The 18740-nt window shown below is 48.1% G+C and overlaps 1 long non-coding RNA gene and 1 pseudogene across 2 annotated transcripts; both read left to right on the top strand.

Moving 5' to 3' along the window:
- Positions 1–18740, top strand: part of LOC138917414 (heparan sulfate glucosamine 3-O-sulfotransferase 4-like) — a 117959-nt pseudogene that overhangs the window by 59900 nt on the left and 39319 nt on the right.
- LOC138917417 (uncharacterized) lies at positions 12737–15688 on the top strand. Of its 2 annotated transcripts, none has more exons than XR_011425374.1 (2): positions 12737–14254; positions 14489–15688. It is a non-coding gene; the product is annotated as an uncharacterized lncRNA (long non-coding RNA). The 2 variants fall into 2 exon arrangements; XR_011425375.1 differs by having other exon boundaries at positions 14452–15688.

The following is an 18740-nucleotide window of genomic DNA, read 5'->3' as shown; positions in this document are numbered from 1 at the left end:
GAACACCTCCTAATAAAATGGGATCTTCCCCAAAGCCAGCATCATCTTTAATGGTGTAATACTAGAAACATTCCCATTAAATCCAGAGCAAGACTAGAATGCCCATTATCATCACTATTATTTACCATTGCTCAGTAATTAATAGATGATGCAGTTAGATACAAAAAAGAATAAGAAAGGGGGAGGTAGAATTATCAGCATTTGCCAGTAATTTCATTTCTTTTGGAAAATCTAAGATAACCAATCCCCCCATGAATCTATTAGAAACAATAATAGGGTTCATTAAGGGCATTGATGAGGAAATTACTATGCAAAATCTGTAGTTTTCCTATATGCCTACCCGAACCATTTTGGAAATATAATGAGAGAAAATATTCTATTTATAGAACCAGCCAACCAAACAGAATAACTTGAAATATATTTAGCAAAAGTTGCAAGGGACTTGTAAGAACCAAATTTTAGTACTTTATGGAGGGGCATCAAAGAAAGAGGAGTAAATGGAAAGTGACCTCTTTCTCTTGGCTAGCATGTCTTTTTTCCATCCCTCCCCCCTCCTCCCTCCCTCCCTCTCATCTTGTCCCTGGCTCTTCCCTTCTCCCGCCCCCCTCCCTCCCTCCCTCCCTCCCTCTCATCCTGTCCCTGGCTCTTCCCTCCTCCCTCCCCCCTCCCTCCCTCCCTCCCTCTCATCTTGTCCCTGGCTCTTCCCTCCCCCCTCCCTCCCTCTCATCTTGTCCCTGGCTCTTCCCTTCTCCCTCCCCCCTCCCTCCCTCCCTCCCTCCCTCTCATCCTGTCCCTGGCTCTTCCCTCCTCCCTCCCCCCTCCCTCCCTCCCTCCCTCTCATCTTGTCCCTGGCTCTTCCCTCCCCCCTCCCTCCCTCTCATCTTGTCCCTGGCTCTTCCCTCCCCCCTCCCTCCCTCCCTCCCTCTCATCTTGTCCCTGGCTCTTCCCTCCCCCCTCCCTCCCTCCCTCCCTCCCATCCTGTCCCTGGCTCTTCCCTCCCCCCTCCCCCCTCCCTCCCTCCCTCTCATCTTGTCCCTGGCTCTTCCCTTCTCCCTCCCCCCTCCCCCCTCCCTCCCTCCCTCTCATCTTGTCCCTGGCTCTTCCCTTCTCCCTCCCTCCTCCCTCCCTCCCTCCCATCTTGTCCCTGGCTCTTCCCTTCTCCCTCCCCCCTCCCTCCCTCCCTCCCTCCCTCCCTCTCATCCTCTCCCTGGCTCTTCCCTCCTCCCTCCCTCCCTCTCATCTTGTCCCTGGCTCTTTCCTCCTTCCTCCTTCCCTCCCTCCCTCTCATCCTGTCCCTGGCTCTTCCCTTCTCCCTCCCCCCTCCCTCCCTCCGTCCCTCTCATCTTGTCCCTGGCTCTTCCCTCCTCCCTCCCCCCTCCCTCCTCCTTTGATTAGAGTTCTTTGCTGCTAAGTTGAGGGTGTGTTTGAGAGTGGTCTGAAAGTATTGGTTATATGAACGTGGCGAAAATGTTGTACTTCATTTATAGAATTCCCTTACTTTCCACATTACGGAGAAGATGGTAAGACAGCTGTTACTGTTTAGATTCATAAACAGTGCGGTGGGTGCTGATTGTTTTCTATCCCAAATTCAGGGGTGGTAGGACTGTGCCAAGATGTGGATTAATAGTTGAATTGGTGTAAATCAGTAAATTTACATGCACTCCTGTTGCTGCAAAGCAAAAGTCCAGTCAGGGACAAGTGATGGTTATTCTCAATGGGACAGGGAGATGACGGTGTGGATGGGAAAGAATAATGGTGGTGGTGGTGGTGACAGCATGGTGATAGACACATATTGTATTCCTGTGTGTGCACCAGGCTCTGCTCCAAGCAGTGGAGTCATTCAGTCTTCAGAGGACCTGGCGAGGTAGGCGCTGTGATTTTACAGGCGAGGGAGCCGAGGCACAGAGAGGTCAAGTAACTTGCTCGAAATGTGGAGTTGAGATTCAGACCCAGGTGTTTGGTCACAAACATGCAGCATTTCCTTTTATTTGTTTCAAATCTCTTTCCCACTGGAGGTGGTGTCTTCCAGCATCACGGGAGTGAATAATCACTGCTGGCGTTCCCTGCTAGGAGCTTGTGATTTTCCGCATGCAGATGGACTGCTTGCCTACCAGATGGGCTAATTGAGGCGGTCTGGACCCAGCAGCAAACTGTGGCACTGGCTTCCATTCTGGGACCAGGCTCATTCCCACTGTTCCCTTCTCCTGAAATACTCGGTCCCAGATCCTTAAACTACCCTAGGCTCCTTATCTGTCCTTCAGGTGTCGGCTCAAATTTCAGCTCCTGGAAAATACCTCTCCCAGTTACCTAATTTAAAGACCCTTTTCCACGTCTGAGCTTGTGACGCTGTTTTATTTTCTTCAGAGCATTTACTGCTTTCCAAAATCATGCTACTTAGTTACTTCTTCCTCACCAGAAGGCAGATTACATGAGAGTGGGGGTCTTGTCCATCTCGTTCCTTGCCGGCGCCCAGAACAGTGCTTAGCACCCAGCAGGCACTCAGTCATGGTAGTTTATTAATCACTAATTCTGAATCAATGAATTATTGAATGGAAGGAGGGCCTGTTGTGTGCTAACTTTTCTTGCAAAACTCCAGGCTTCTGAAAAGAAATGACACTAACGTTTCTTGGGAACTCTGGCTAAGAATTGTTGTCAGCTCTTTCACGTCCTATTTTTGCAAGACTATTTTGGGTACAAGAAAGAGAAACCCACTCAAACAAACCATGTGGGCTCAGCAGTCTCCCACAAGCTGCCTACCGCACAGGACATCACCTCCTTTATTCCTCACTGCAGCCTCGTGAAGTCGAGACTTTCTTATCCCAGTGTTACACAGAAAGTGAATGTGACCTGGAAGGGCGGGCAGGAGTCCCAGCGTCACACAGCAGGCTGGCACAAGCCAGGTGTCTTCACTGTAACACGTGGCTTTTGGTTCCTGGCCTTTGTTGCTGATGCTGCCGAAGTTTTAGAAGAGTTGAATTACTCCCGATAGACCGTTATGCTCTAAGAGTGGATTATGTTTCTCTAAATGCGTTATCGAAATTACATAGTTGGCATTTAACAATCAAAACATTACGCTGAGGCCCGTGTTTGATATGTCACTCACTGTAGGTACAGGGGCACCCTTCCCGGTGCCTCCTGGCTGAGCCTTCTGCAGGGGGCTGGAGGGTTGGGAGTCGCTGGAGCTGAGGAAGTATTTGAGCCTAACTGCCTGAGCGCCTCTGTCACAGGGCAGTTGGACTGTTTGGAGCCATGTTGTGTTTTGAAAGAAAAAGCTGAACCTGAAGTCAGAATTAAGGCTTTGAGTCTGAGTTCTGTGTCTACCTTGCCTTGTGCACATAGATAAGTGTTCAGCCTTTGAGCTTTTGTTTTCTTACCTCTCAAATGGGAGTACCAGCCTCTAATAATTCCATGGTGCTTTTGCAAGGATAGAATGATGATGCTGTGCTGGGATCTGCTTTGTCTACGTCTGTTAGTTGTTATTAATCCATGCACGTTTTCGTGAATTCCCCCAAGTAACTGGTTTTCTGGAATATTGCCCTCCAGGGAGTACCTGAAATACAGGATGAGCATTCTTATCATAAAGTTAGATTAAGAAGTTTAATTTACAGAAACTATTACACACTATGGATATCAAACATCGTTAGGGCAGACTGCATAAAGATCCCGGAATTCTGGAGAACCTCTGTCTGCATCACTCTTTCACCCAGCTCAGGACCACTGATGCGTCGTTCTTTTGTACTGAAAACGTACAGAGCGGTGGGGTACACTTGCTTCTTAGGATTGCGCTGCGGCTCCCGAACTTTGGGAGTGACCAGGAGATTCTTCCATTTTACTCTCAAATGACCTATCATTTCATTTTTCTCTGCACCCTGTCTCTTTTCCAGGTTGGCATATTAACTTCTTACCTTCTGGCTGCCTGACTAACCTACTTTCTCACCTATAGAAGGCAGAATAATGCCCCCCCCCCCATAACCACGTCCTAATTTCCGGAAACTGTGAATATGCTAGATTATGTGGCAAAGGGGAATTAAGGTTGCACATGGAATTATGATTTCTAGACAGCTAACCTTGAGATGGGAGATAATCCTGGATTATCTGGATGGGCCCAGTGTGATCCCAGGGGTCCTTTTAAGTGGAAGAGGGAGGCACGGAGCGAGAGTCAGAGGGATGGCAGCATGAGAGGGGCTTAACCTGCTGTTGCTGGCTTCGAAGATAGAGGAAGGGGTCATGAGCCAAGGAATTCAGGAAGCTTCTAGAAGCTAGGGAACAGGGAAGGAAATCCATCCTTGCTTAGAGCCTCCAGAGGAACGCAGCGTGTGGACACTTTGATTTTAGCCCGTGGAGACCCGTGTCAGGGTTCTGGCGTCCAGAACAGTTAAGCCATCGGTGAATGGTCATTTGTTACAGCAGCAGTACGCTCTACTCAGATAGCTCGAGCGGTCTCCATCTCATTCCATTTCTTCCCTTTGCTTCGTCTCCCTTTCTGGAAAATACCCCCTCTGGGGCTGTTTAGTTCTCTCGCCAAACAGCAAAAAAGATGTACCCATCCAATATTTGCAGATGGTAACTGTACGAGTTAGGGTGAAAACAAAGAGACCCCAACACAGTGGCTTCCGTAAGACAGACGATGATTTTTCTACTACGCAACGAAAGTTGATATTCACAGTTTGTAGCAGTCAGGGCTGCGTGGCGACCAGCCACTCTGAGAGACCCAAGCTGACCACAGTGAGTGCAGGCGTGTGTGTTTGAACAGCAGCCGTGCATGAGCACTCCAGCCAGTCTTGCGGGGGCAGCTGTGCTCCAGGAGACCGTTCAGAGACCCACGTTCTGTTCTTCCCATCTGGTTGCTCTGCCGTCCAGAGCCCCCCAGGGAACTTGTTAGAAAAGCAGAATCTCAGATCCCATCCCAGACTTTCTGAAGCAGAATTTATGTTTTAAGACAATACTTGGGTAATTATTATGCACGAAGTTTGAGAAAAATGGCCTAACGGCAAGGTGGTTCCACTTCGGCATCAGTGACACTTGGGGCCAGGAAAGTCTTTGTTGCGGGGGGCTGTCCTGTGCATTGTAAGATGTTTAGCAGCCTCTCTGGCCTCTACCCCGCCAGACACTAGTAGTTAGGCCCTCCCCCAGTTTTAGTAACCAAAAATGTCTCCAGACGTTACCAAATGTCCCCTGGGGTCCAAAACTCCCTCTGATCGAGAACCCCTGCCTTAGAGAGTTTTCTCTGCTGCGTGATGGGAGCTGGGACTGCACCCTGTCTGCATTGCAGCCACCGTGAAGCAGCGAGGGCAGAAGGCCGGGAGCGGATTCCTCTTCAGCAGGTGAGGCAGTAGTGACGCTCATAACTTCCGCTCTCCTTCTGCTGGGGAGACTTCGTTGCATGGCCACCTCCAGCTGCAGAGGACTCTGGGGAACTTACTGAGTGTCTGTGTGCCCAGGAAGGAGGAGAGAACGAGTCTGGGGACAGTCAGCTGTCTGCTACAGTAACTCACGCAAGGATGTGGTCATACTGTATTTCATTATGCTCTTCTATCCGAAGTCAATCCAATTGGCAGGGTGAAATAAATTGACGAGGTATTTTTTTAATTATTTTTTGCAGTTGGAACACAGAACTATTTTAGGAGGTCACAGGATATTTTAGGAGCACACATAAAATTTACCCAAAGCTCTGATAGTGTGTATTTTGATATCAAGAGTTTGGTATCTTCTAAACTTCAGTCGTGAGTATTATTCCTGCAAGTTTCTTTATTTTTTCTTTTTCCATATAGATGTATTTGCCTATATTGATTTTTTATGTGAAAAATAATTTTCTTCAATCATTGTAAAGACTATATCATACTATAAGTGTGTTGTTGTGGTGGAGATAGACGTGCATGTCCATACATGTCTATGTATATGTGTGTGTCGGTAGCTATCAGTAGATATCTCTTTCTCTGTGTATCTATTTATTTGGCACCACCTGCCTTGGTACCCCCTCATCCCTCGCCCAGGCTGCTGCAGCCGACTTCTGTTCTTGTTCCGCTGACTTTCTTGCCCTCTGTAATCTGCTCTCCACACAGTGGCTGGGGGAAGTGATCCTTTTAGAACATAAAGCAGGCCACATCACTCTCCTAATTTAAATTTTCCAATGGCTTGTTGTCAACCTAGAGAAAACTTCTAAGTCCTGGCCATGATCTACAAGGCCCTACAGGATCTGACCCTGCCAACCTCTTCAGCCACATTCACTTGTCATCTTCTCTGTGCTCCTCTCCTTGAGCCGCATTAGCTTCCTTGCTGTATCTGAGAAGCCAAACATGGCCCTGCCTCAGGACCTTTGCACTTGTTGCCCGCTCTGCCTTTAATGCTTTTTCCTTAGATAATTTCTTGGCTTGCATCCCTCCTTCATTCGAGCCTCTGCTGGGCTGTCCCTCCCTCCTCAATATGGCTTTTTCTTGTACTGTCTGGACTCCCCTTGTACATTCTTGGTGCTAAGAAAGAGCTCCACTCATTGGAAAATGCTGGTAAACACAATATTGCCATTAATATTTGCCTACGTTCCCCAGTTACACTACCCCAACCCAACGTTCTGGTGTCTTAATTTCTTGGTTCTTAATCCCCCCATTCTTGACGGAAGATCTTGCTTTGATCTGGGGGCACAAAATGACCTCGATGTTGCTGTGGTCAATTGAAAAGATGCTTAGGTAACTCTTAGCCGTTCCTGTTATTTAAGTAGACTGCCTCTAGGGGGTGGTGATGCGATACAGGCTGAGTCCGGAGTGAGGCGTTTTCCTGAGATGTGGGATGTGCGTGGCTCCTTGCTCCTTCCAAGCTAGGTTAACCCTCCACATTTGCCCCTGAAAATAAGACGCTTTAGGAAAGGCTCACTTTCAGTAAATGATAAACAAACACCAAAAGCAATGTTTAAAGCAAACTCAAGTATAGTTGAGTATCTTTTGTTCTCTACCCACTTTCTAGCTAGTTTTTCATTTGTGTTCAGATACAGAGAGAATATTCCTGTTACTGTCTGAATATGGACAATGAACATACCACGTTACCATAAATATATGTTAAGACATTTAATATTAGAAATTATTATTATAACATATATGCCCAATATTAAATAGGTAAACTACCCACTTAGATTCTGAGAATCGCATGACAGGTTCAACCAACAAACCGCATGACCTCACCCAGAACCGCTGATTTCCTTATTTAGCGTGAAACAGAGAGTTTGTTCTGTCCGTACTGACTGGTTCTCATTCACTTATGAATTGCTGGGTTGAAAGTCTAGTGTTTTGGTTTACCTTCAACTCTTGGCCTTGATGCTCCTAGATTTTCTTGGCTTTGTGTCTCTTTTCAGTCCCTTTACCTCTCATCCTCCAGGAGGAAGAAATTGCCCCAAGTCATGGTATGTTAGAGCACTTTTAAAGAAAATCTTTCCCAGTGTTTTGAAACTTAGCTTTAGCTGCAGAAATCTATTGGGTAGGATTCTTCTGGTTATAACACACGGAAATTCCAGGTGAAATCTGAAATAAGCATGAATCAAAAAAGAATTTAGGGGTCGGCCTGGTGGCGTGGTGGTTAAGCTGGCGTGCTCCACTTCTGTGGCCTGGGGTTTGTAGGTTCGGATCCTAGGCGCGGACCTACACACTGGTCATCAAGCCACGCTGTGGCTGTGTCTGCATACAAAAAATAGAGGAAGATTCCATAGATGTTAGCTCAGGGACAGTCTTCCTCCAGTAAAAAGAGGGAGATTGGCAACAGATGTTAGCTCAAGGCCAATCTTCCTCACCAAAGAAAAGAAAAAGAAAAAGAATTTAATGGCTTATGTATCTGAGAAGTCCTGGGAAGGGGTGGCCTCATTAGGGCTTAAACAGTGTCACTGGATCTCCCACTTCTGGATTCTGCTGCCTCTGAGGTGGTTGGCTGCTTTCTTAAAACCTGTCCCCTTGTGGTCATAAGCGGGTGCCAGCCCAATTTTCTTGCCCCAAATGGAGTAGGAAAAGTGTACCATCTTTGTCCCAGAAGTCTCTGCTAACGCCTCAGGGTAGCTCATTGCTTCCTTAGGGGTCACGTGCACATCCAGCAAGCAGTTCTTGGTGCCAGAGGGGGTGTGGGGTTTGAGGCACTGCCTCCCTGGAGCAGAGGTGGGAGGCAGTTCCCCTGCGGGCACAGAGGATGAAATGCGGGCATTTTCCCAAAGCAAAGCCAGCAGACGGTCATCAAAGAAGGGAAATGCACGCTGGTGCCAAAACAACAGATGTCTGTTTTGAGACTCTACTGTTCAAACGTCATCTTTCACCGAAGTACCAATGAATAAAACAGACATCCCGAGAGTTCTGCTGGCTTGCGTGGAGATGGGGGACCCGGATCCTCTTCTGTGGCTCTCCTGAGGTGGGCACAAGTAGAATGGCTCCAGATCTCCCTCTGCCAGCTCACTGCTTGGAGACTCTGCATCTCTTCTTTAACACAGAAAGAAAGGAAGGAAAGAAAGGGGAGAGAGAGAGAGGGAAAGCAAGAAAGGAAACTTGTCTAGTCTCTGTGCCTAAGAGCTGTTCAATTCTGAGAAAAATATCTAAAGAACCTGCCCCTCAGAAATCACTAATTATTTACTTAGAATATTTTCTATTTCCATCACTTCCTTAGCAACCCCTAGCAGCTGCCTGGGAAAATGTAAAGGGATTGTACATTTTACAAGAGAATTCCTCAAATAGCAAGTGAAATGGTTTCGTACGTTCGTCTTCCCGCCCAGATTCACTTCAAGTGGAGAGGGAGAAATGATTTGGTGTTTCATCAGTCTTAATACAACAACTAGATTGCCCGGAATTTCTAGAACATCCTGCTTCTGTGTCATTTTCCTCCTTTCATTTGTGGTAAGGCCTACGATATAGATTTAAGTGTGATTCAGTCTTTTATGCTTTTGTAAGAGTTTTTATAGAAATCCACATTTTGGGAGAAAAAAATTCCTTTATTAAATCTAGTGTCTTGATGTTTTGTTTAAAAATAGGTTGTATTTAAAAATACTTCGTGTACTTTTTGGGTTTCTCATTAGCACACAATGACGTTGTCTTCCTCTGTGTGTGCGTTTGTGTGTGTGCGTGTGTATTGTGTTAAAGGTGTCTCTTGAAGGTGCTCTCTCTAGGGAAGCCTTGGGAACTCGTGGACCTTGGACTTGTGAAGCCCCAGGGTCAGTTGTCAGGTCCAGGTCACTTTCCGGTATGGTTCTTGAACTTTCTATGGCTCCAGCCTTCCCTGACAGGATCCCCCTGGTCCCGCCCCTGTCCTGGCTGTGGAGGAGGAGTCTGGCTCTTTCCTCATTCCCCTGAGAAGAAGACCACAGACCTTTCCCTTTAAGGGTTTGCCGGGTGGAGGTGAAGGAGCTGGAGGAACGAGGAGGAGTAACACAATACCACTTATTGCTGGTCCTCCAGTCTCTGTTGGGCCCATGTATTTGAACGCTGGTTTTCAGAAAGAGAGTGCTCATCCAGATTTCTTGTGACTGATTTGATGAGTCTGAAGACTTCCTCAAAATTCTCTTTTATTTCAGGAAAAGGCAAAATTTAAAAACCAGTAGATTATGCAGGAAGTTAATTTTTGTGATTTTCACTTTCCAGTAATTGTGCTTTTGCATGTTAGGCATTCTTAGGAAGAGTAGCTAACTTCCTTTGAGTGCTTATGTGACTAAAAGAAAACCCCGATGCGTCCCTGCCCCTCCTTTGTCTGAGCTAATCCTCAGGGCAAGCCCTGTTGAGTAAGAGGTGCTGTATGTTATGTGGAAACTGAGGCACAGAGTGGGGAAGAATGATACCCAAAGGTTCACAGGTCATTAGTGACGGGACCTAGATTCGAAGATAAGCATTTAGGGTGTTCTGTTAGCCACAGTGCTGTGCTCTTCTCTGAGAGAGGAGATGCTCAGGTGTAGGTCCATCCACAGTCACCCAGAGTCCAGCTGTCTCTTGTGCCTGTCTGCAGACAGAGCTGGGATTCTCTGGAAAGCACTTCTGCAGCCGAATTCTAGATGTCTGCATCTTAGAGGATAGCTCCCGTTGCTGCCTTTCGAGGCTGTTTGGGAAGGAAACCCACATCTTCGAAGGCTGTGAAAGACTGTTGCTAATGTCTGCCTACTGCCGTTTGGGGTAAAGGTCTCAGCACTTCGGATCACTTCAGAGACAGATACTGATTTTCCAAGCCCTGCTGTGAGCCCGCAGCTTCTGAGACCCAGTGACTCAGCCTCCCCTCTCTGCATGGGGCAGCCAAGGCATGAGAATTGCCCTGGGCTGTGTATTTTTTAAAAATAAGGGGATCCGAAAAATCCCTTCAACCTAGGCTATTTGAAGGCAGTGTGAGGGATGGAAGGCAACCCTTCTCCATCATCTTGCTTAGGGATGCTTCTGACCCTCTGCCTCGGTTGTGCCGTGTCTGTGCAGAGAGGGGCTGCTCGCAGACACAGTGGTTTATTCAGTGACATCACGGCCACCCTTTTGTTCCTAGCGAAGAATTTTTTTTGCCCCCTGAGGTTAACAATTACCTTTGGAAAAGTGTTTTCGTGAACAGAACTTTGGCTAAAAGTGTAGTGATAACATTACTGCCTCGTTGCAAAGCTCTGACACCAGCACTCCTGCTGCAGAGTTACCTGGCATGGAGTAGAGGAGCATAACAAGCATGCTCATCATGCCCGCCAGGAACTTTTATATGCGTTATCTCCCCAAAAACAGTCCTCGTGACCACCCCATGAGAGAGAGGATGCTTTTTTAAAGTAGTTTAATTTGTTTCTCTTCTATTGTGTTAAAAAAAAAACCATGCTATAAAATGTACCGTCTTAAGCATTTTGAAGTTCAGTAAAATATATTCACATTGTTGTGAAATAGATCTCCAGAACTTTTTCATCTTCTAGATGTGAAACTCTACACCCATTAAATTTTATTTTACTCAATAAATCATAAACATGTTTCCATAATAACAGGAGCGAGACTGTTCTTATCCCCATTTTACACAGGAGGAAACTGAGGTAGGGAAAGTTAAGTCACTTGCCCCGGGTCACCCTGATCCTAACACGAGTTGGTCTGGATGCCAGTCTCACTATCAAGTCCTGCATTTTGGTCCTGGTCGGGTCCTAGTCTTCCTAACTGCCCTGCGCTTGTTGGGGCACCTGGGACACAGTAGGATTTCACTTAAATTGTTATTATTTAAGCAATACATACTCAGTGAAGACAATGAGAAAATGCTGACAGCACAAAAAAGTCCTCTCACCCAAAGATAACTCTTACTAATAGTTTAGCGTATGTTCTTCCCTAAATTTTTCAGTACAGTCGTGTGCCATATAACATCGTTTCGGTCAATGATCCACCGTGTATCTGATGCTGGTGCCGTATAGCTGAGGTGTGCGGCGGGCTATTCCATCTAGGTTTGTGTAAGTGCACTCTATGATGTTTGCACAACGACAAAATCGCCTTACGACACATTTCTCAGAATGTATCCCCGTCATTACGCGATGCATGACCATACTTACAAAGTATATATAAATCACTTTCTTACAAAAATGTGTACTTTTAAAGATACTACTTTGGTTTTTTCCACCTCCTCAAATTGGAAACAACCCAATGTTCTTCAGCAGTGGCATGGATAAATAAAATGGGTTATATGTTTTAAAATGGAATTGTATACAGAAATAAAAATCAACCACAGCCACATTCAAGAAAATTTATGAATCTTACAAGCATAATGAAAGAAGTCAGACATAGAAGAAGAAACTCTGCATGATTTTGTTTAAACACAGTTCCAAGACAAGGAAAGCAAATTCATAAGTTAGAATATTGGTTCCCCTTGGGCGAGTGAGGGCAGTGACCTGGGATCGGTGTATCAGGGGGCCACTGGAGGCTTAGTCACCTTCTGTTTCTTGTGAGTATGGTTGCCGGGTGTGTTCCCTTGGATAATTCATGGAGCTATGCAAGTACGATTTCCATACTTTCTGGTATGGATGCTATGCTCCAAATTGCAAATCCAATCGCATGATTATAGACTTTTTTACTGATTAGTTCCAAGGCATAGTTATTAGTGCAAGACTCCAGAATTATGGATGTGGGTTCATATCCTGGATTTAACCTCTTCTTATGTCAGAGAGACCCTGGCCAATTGATTAACCGTGTGGGCTTTGGTTTCTTCATCTGTAAAATGAGTTAATTTTGGTTCCTCTTACTTAGTGAGATAATTATCTCCTTGCTGGCACAGGGCAAGAACTCCTTGAATGACGGCTTTTATAGTTGTTCTTGCTGTTCTTATCTCTTTAGGTGAGGGAGCTGGTGGATGGTGTCCTGTGGCAGAGGGAGGAGCAGGAGGGGGATCCAGTCAAGACACAGTCTCCAGGTGAGCCTGAGGGGACAAAGCAGAGCTGATGCTGAGGTGCGGGAGGAAGGGTCCAAGGCCTGGGGCCCCTCCATCCTTCCCTGTCTCAGTTCCTGCCCATCTGTAAACACAGGAAGGGAACTAAACCAGGTCATCTCTAATTGGTTAGTCCTTTCAGCTCGGACATTGAAGAGTCAGGAGGGCAATAGAAATGCCACGAAAATTTAAAAACAAATTTCCCGGTTTGATCCCCATTCAAACACAAAGGACCAGGTCTGGGCGTGAAGGGAGCTGGATATCGGTGGTGGGATTATAGGTCGTTTCTATATTCTTCATTGTGCGTTTTTCCATTTTGGACAGAAGTAGCCTGAGCCAAGGAGCTGCTTGCGTGGCTGAGGACCCTGAGGTGGTTCATTTATCTGAAGACTCCACATGAAAGGCAGCCCCCTGTTTCCTGGAGAGCAGAGAATCACACCCTGTGGATGGGATAGGATGGAACCCCCTGGGCTCAGGCGTGCTCTGTCCACTCTGCCACAGCCTGTCCTTAAGGGACATCCCCACATTCGATGGCTTGCTGGGGGGGGGGGGCATCAAGAGAAGGGGGCTCAGACTACCAGTGCCCAGACTCCAAGGGCCTCCACTCTCCTCCCTCTCACCCTGAATCAGCCCCTAGCCCCTCCTGAGTGGAACCCCGTCTTCCCAGCCTGGACCATTAGAGCACGAATTCCCCTTCCCAAGACGTGCATCCTGGAGAAGGGAGAGTCCCCTGGTGTGGACTCTGTCTCCCTTAGGATGTCAGTCTCTCCCAGCCTCCTGGGCTTGGCCTCTACTTGGGGAAATCTGGGTCTCAGAAGCTGTACCTCAGGCCCCTCTTAGCTGGCAATGTGTATGTCACACCCACATCCTGCCCCACCAAGCCATGTACACATATAGTGCACACAATCCAGGCACTGAGTCTTGTGTGGGGTGAAGATTTGTCCTGCACAGGGAGGCAGGGTGTATGGTGAGGAGAGAAGGAATGTGTGAAATGTATGTAGAACAGGGAGAAATGAGGTCCTCTGGGGACACTGGGAGAGGTGTGGGCAGCACTGAGGGCCCTTGTAGTCTGTGGTTGTGATGTGAAGGTGGGACCAGCCCTCACTGCACCAGCCTCTGCCCCTTTCCCGGCTGGGGGCAGATGCGGAGGAGGCAGAGAGTTGGGTTCCCAGGGTGGATTTCACCTGGCCAGGACCGTGGAAGGGGTCGGTCAGAGCTACAGGTCAGGAGCGTGGGGCTGTCCCGGAGCTCAGTGTCTGCAGAGGAAGAAAGGACGTGATGGAGGGGAAGGAGAGTGAACATGGGGCCAAGTTTGCAGATGGGGAGACCCAGTGGCTGAGGAGGAGTGAGGAGAGGGAGCCCACAGTGACTGGGCTGCAAAGACACCACTGGGTGCCGACTGGAAGGGGTTGGCCTGAAATGGGTTATCAGTCATGCTGGAGAGGTTTATATGTGTGGAGTGAGGCCAGGGTAGTGGGTGGCAGGGGTTGAGTGAAGGAGGGTGGAGAGGGCCCTGAGGGTCCAGGATGTCAGAAGGATCATCTGGGTGGATGGCAGAGTGACCAAGAAGGGTCGAGTTGCAGTGATGGTGAAGAGACAGACAGTGAAGACTTATACAGACACCCGAACACACACACACATGAACACACACACACACAGGGACCCTGATCAGCGCATAGGGTGCAGTTTGGCCCAATGGCTGAGCACAGCTGCCAGAGGTGCCAGCCCTTGTGGGCAGCCCCTTCTCTGTGGCCATGCCACTGTCCCTAAGGTGCCTCCTGCTCTGTGGAGAGCCCCACTCAAGAGCTTCATCATCTTCATGCCCTGATTATTCATCTTGTCCCTGAAGCACTCGATACCATGGTCTCTCTCCAGGATGAACCAGACGTTGATGGTGGGTTGCCACCCTGGAGGTGACATGGGTTAGAGCCATGTTGGACTCCTTGTGGCCTGTGGGGTTGGGGAAGGTCCTAATGCCTGAAGGAGGAAGAGCAGACGTGGGGGAAACCCCGATGCAGGGAGTTGCGTGGCCAGGAGGGATGCAGGCCCAGACCCCAGCAGTGCAGAGTGGAGATGGCTGATGGCCGGCAGGGAGGCTGTCCACCCTGCGTCTCTTTGCTGGCCTCAGGATCGCTGTCATCAGTCAAGGCTGCCGGAGGCTTGTTTTCACGAGTTCTCTCAAATGCTGCAGGAGCTTAGGAACAGGTGACCTGAACTTGAGACTTCCTGACCTGGTCTCTGAATGAAATAAGAGGAGGTGACAGGCTCTGTACCAGCAACTTTTGTGTCCCCTGAGGGTGGGGATCCTGTGAGGCCGGGGAAGCACAATTGTCCTGTCCCTGGGCACGAGGCCAGCTGCAGCGAGACAGGTTCACAGGTGGAGGGGTGATCACGGAAGGGCGTGCCCGGGCTTTGGAAAACTGGAGAAAGTTGGTCCTTGGATGGGGTGTGGAAAGAACATGAGCTATGGGTGGGGAGGAGCCAGGATGATTGACAGCTCTGAGCAGTGAAGGAAAAACTGTCTCCCCAAGTAGAGATCTGAGGTTTCCACAGTACAGTAGGAGCTGAGTCTGTCACATGGTGGTTCACCCAGATTCACAGACTGGGTGGTCACCTGGCACATTCCAGCAAAAGTGCTGCCCCCTGGAAGCCAAGGCCATCCATGCAGTTGAGCCAGTGGCCACTACCAGATTTTGAATTTTGAGGCAATGATTCCACAAAGGGCATTATAAACAGTTTGCATCCACTTGCCTTCCTAGAAAACAGGAGCTGCCTTCGAGATCTGTTCTGGCATTGGAAGCATCCCAAGGTTTCCAGGGTGTGAATACTGACTTGTCAACCAAAGGGCACGCTCCTCATTCTCTCAATGCCTATCCTGCCTCTTCCAACCCAGGGTTGTGCCACCATTTTATCCATTAAGCCCAGCCCCTGCCTTGTCAGTCCCACCCCAATACACCAAGGACACTGAACTGGGGTTCTGCAGCATCTTTGCTGAAAAAAAATGAAAGGATAGTTTCAATCCCATAGCCCCTGTCATCACCTCTCATCACACTCTACTGCCATGATCTCCTGAAGCATGTGAACCTCCGTGACCTCCCTCACAAATGTCCCCAGGCATTGCTGATGTGGCTGCATAGCATGGATGGTCAGGAGACTGTCCAGTGAATCTTGCAAACTCCTCCTCCCCCAACCTCAGCCAGGAGATCACTCCTGGGTGAAGTCCTCCCATCTCAAGCACAGTGAGGCTGTGGGTTGCAGGCTTCAGGACTGGCATTCCTCTTGGGTAAAGCTTGCCCATCTGCCACTCAAGAAGACTTTGAAAGTTTGAGTGGGGACCTCATCTTATTTACCTTGTCTTCAGTGCCCAGGATGGTGTAAACAACACCCAGCACATGTGGTAGGCTGAATGGAATGAGCTAACGGAACAGTCAATGCCCTGACTAGCCCCACTTCCCCCTGAGGAACAGAGCATTTTGCCTCTCACTAAGTGACTTTCACAATTCCCCCATAAGGCCTAGTCTAAGGACACATTATTCTTGTCTTGCTGACAGTTCCCAACAGGATCCTAGAGAGGCTGTTGGTGTGCTATGGAGAATACCCCAAACCTCTTCCTTGCCCATCTCGCTTACAGAGTTGAGCTGCCAGGTGAGTCCACCAGGGGCCCCACTGGGTACAAGAGGATGACAATGGCTGCCCCTGGCCCATTTGCCCACCTGTCTTGTAGACAAGAGGCCTCTGTTCTTTGTCTCAGCAGAAGCCAGTCCAGAGCTCGCACTCTGGGCTCAGAGATCCCCAGTGCCTATCAGTCTATTCACCTTCCAGCTCATGTGAGAACTGTGAAGCCTCCACTTCCTCAAATACCCACAGCACTGGGCTTTTGCGGGTTGTGAATGAGAGAAGGCAAGTAAAGCATTACCCAGGGAACCACACTGTAATTAGTTCTTAGTACATGGTGGTGACTCTCCCTTATTTTCATTAACACCACCACCATCTTTATCGTGTGAAGTGTCCTAGAAACACCAGCACATTAATAATTAGAAGACATAGGACCTATATGGCAGGCCACTGCCTGGCTCCAATGTGCAGGTAGGAGATGAGGCCTGTTTCCAGTACCCCAGGATTGGTATTGGGGAGCTCAGGGGTGGGACGAGAGGGAGGGACACCCCCATGTTGTGCGTTCTGAATTCCAAAAACCTTGAAGTTCATTCTGAAGCCGAAGGGTGGCAGGGATGGCATCACTTTACTCTGGTGATATCAATGGTTCCTGCTCAGCACTTTGTATACCATTTTCCTGAAAGCTTGGGAAAAAAGATGTCGGTAATAAGGGCTTTATGGAGAAAAATGTAACAAGATTGAAGGGACTGAGCCCAGATGTCTTTAAAATGACTAATATCAGAGCAGATGTCCATAGCTCAGGAAAGTGGGCTGTGAAGTCAGGTGAAACAAGGAAAGAGATCATATGGTTGATGGAGATACGAGAGGCAAACAGCAAGTTGTCCCTCCACTTGAGTCTGCCGTCCCATCGCGTCAGCTGAGGAAGCTGACACTAGTGGGAAATGTCCGATGAGATTTCCACAGAAACTGCGAAGACCCTAATATCCTGAAGGGGAGGGGCTGTTGATGAGCTCATTGAGAGGAGAACTGTGAAAGGACCACAACCTTGTCAGAATTGGACATCTCCCCAATCCAGAATAAGGAAGGGACGAGAAAGGCAGAGCAGTAGATGGAGCAGATGTGCATAGAGCTCACAGTGATGCTCAATTGGATTAGACTCACTTACCTTAGAAGTGTCCAAGTGTGCCTTGGCAATCGTTGCCTCATAGGTATTCATTCATCCATCCATCTAGCCATCCATCCATCCATCCATCCATCCACCATCCATCGTGCACACATCCGCAAGCCATCCATCCACCATTTATTCATCCATTCATCTATCCCTCATCTGTTCATCCATTCATTCACCATCCATCCATTATCCATCCATCCATCATCCTTCCATCCATCTAGCCATTCATCCATTCATCCATCCATCCATCCATCCATCCACCTATTTATCCACCATGCATCCCTATCTATCCATCCATCCAGTCGTCTACTCATCTATACACTATCCAGCCAGGCAGCCATCATCCATCCCTCCTCCCACTATCCATTCAAAATCCTGTCATTTATCCCCCATCCATGCAACATCTATCCATCCTTCCATACATTGATCTATCTATCCATCTACTCATCTATCCACTATCCATCCATCACCCACCTAACCACCATCCATCCATCCACCCACCATCCATCCACCATCCTTCCATCCTTTCACCATACATTCACTACCTACTATCAATCCATCCACCTACTATCCACCCACCATCCTTCAGTCCTTCCATCAACCATCCACTATCCATTCATCCACCCACCCACCCACTATCCATTTATTCACCATCTCTCTATCCATTTACTAGGTAATTTGGGAACATAGGATAAAAATTATTATGACTGTGTTGCCGGCCCTTCCTCTGCCCTGACACTATTGAGGGCTCCAGATCCTCTAAACCATTACCATTGTCAAGCTCTGTCCCCTGAAATCAAGTGCAGTTTTGTTCCGATGATGAGCACACATACTCATGCTATTCCCAAGATCTTGGACATGGCCACCCACCAGGATCTGGTTTCCCAGCACCAGCTCCTGCCTCATCCCTGTGTCTTCTGCGGCTCATGTTCCTTGAGAGGCTGAGGTTAAATCTCAGGACTGAATGAAACAATCCTTTCATGGGTGAGGGAGAGGGAAGATCCAGACATGGGCATATACCAGAGAAAAGGCAAAGAGAGGGGACCACTTGTCTCCTCAGGCCCAGGTGGACAAGAGTTAGGCTGGAAAGCTGACAATCACCCAGAGAGGAAAGGTGGACATGGGGAGACAAATGGGCAGAGAGGGGGAAGAAACGCTGGACTCTTTAGTGGGAGGTGAGGTGTTAGGGAGGCCTGGAGCCCAAGGCCAAGTGTCAGGGCGGTCCAGGTCACAAAAATACCAAGAAGAGGCACAGAGGGGTCCCAGGGAGGTGAGGCTGTGATGGTCCCCGTGTAGGGACTGGGAACTTGGTGTCATCTAGATATTTGCAGACCTCAAATATTGTTTCAACAGCACTATGGATTTTGGAAATTTATAACATGTTTGATAATAATGTGTTTGACTTTTAATATTGACCACAGTGTAGTACCTTGCAAAATATAAACACATAATAGGGACAACATTCTTCACATTAATAGGTAGACTTAAAATATGCAAAGTTCCTTCCAAACCATGACTTTGCTGAAGAAACTACATCTTAGAAAGGCTACCTGACTTGCCCATAATTTCACCAGAAGTAAGGGGTTGGCAGGGA

This window comes from Equus caballus, chromosome 14 (assembly GCF_041296265.1).
Source record: "Equus caballus isolate H_3958 breed thoroughbred chromosome 14, TB-T2T, whole genome shotgun sequence".
Lineage (NCBI taxonomy): Eukaryota > Metazoa > Chordata > Mammalia > Perissodactyla > Equidae > Equus > Equus caballus.
Note: the sequence above shows the minus strand (reverse complement) of the source record. Positions and strands in the feature narration are given on the sequence as shown.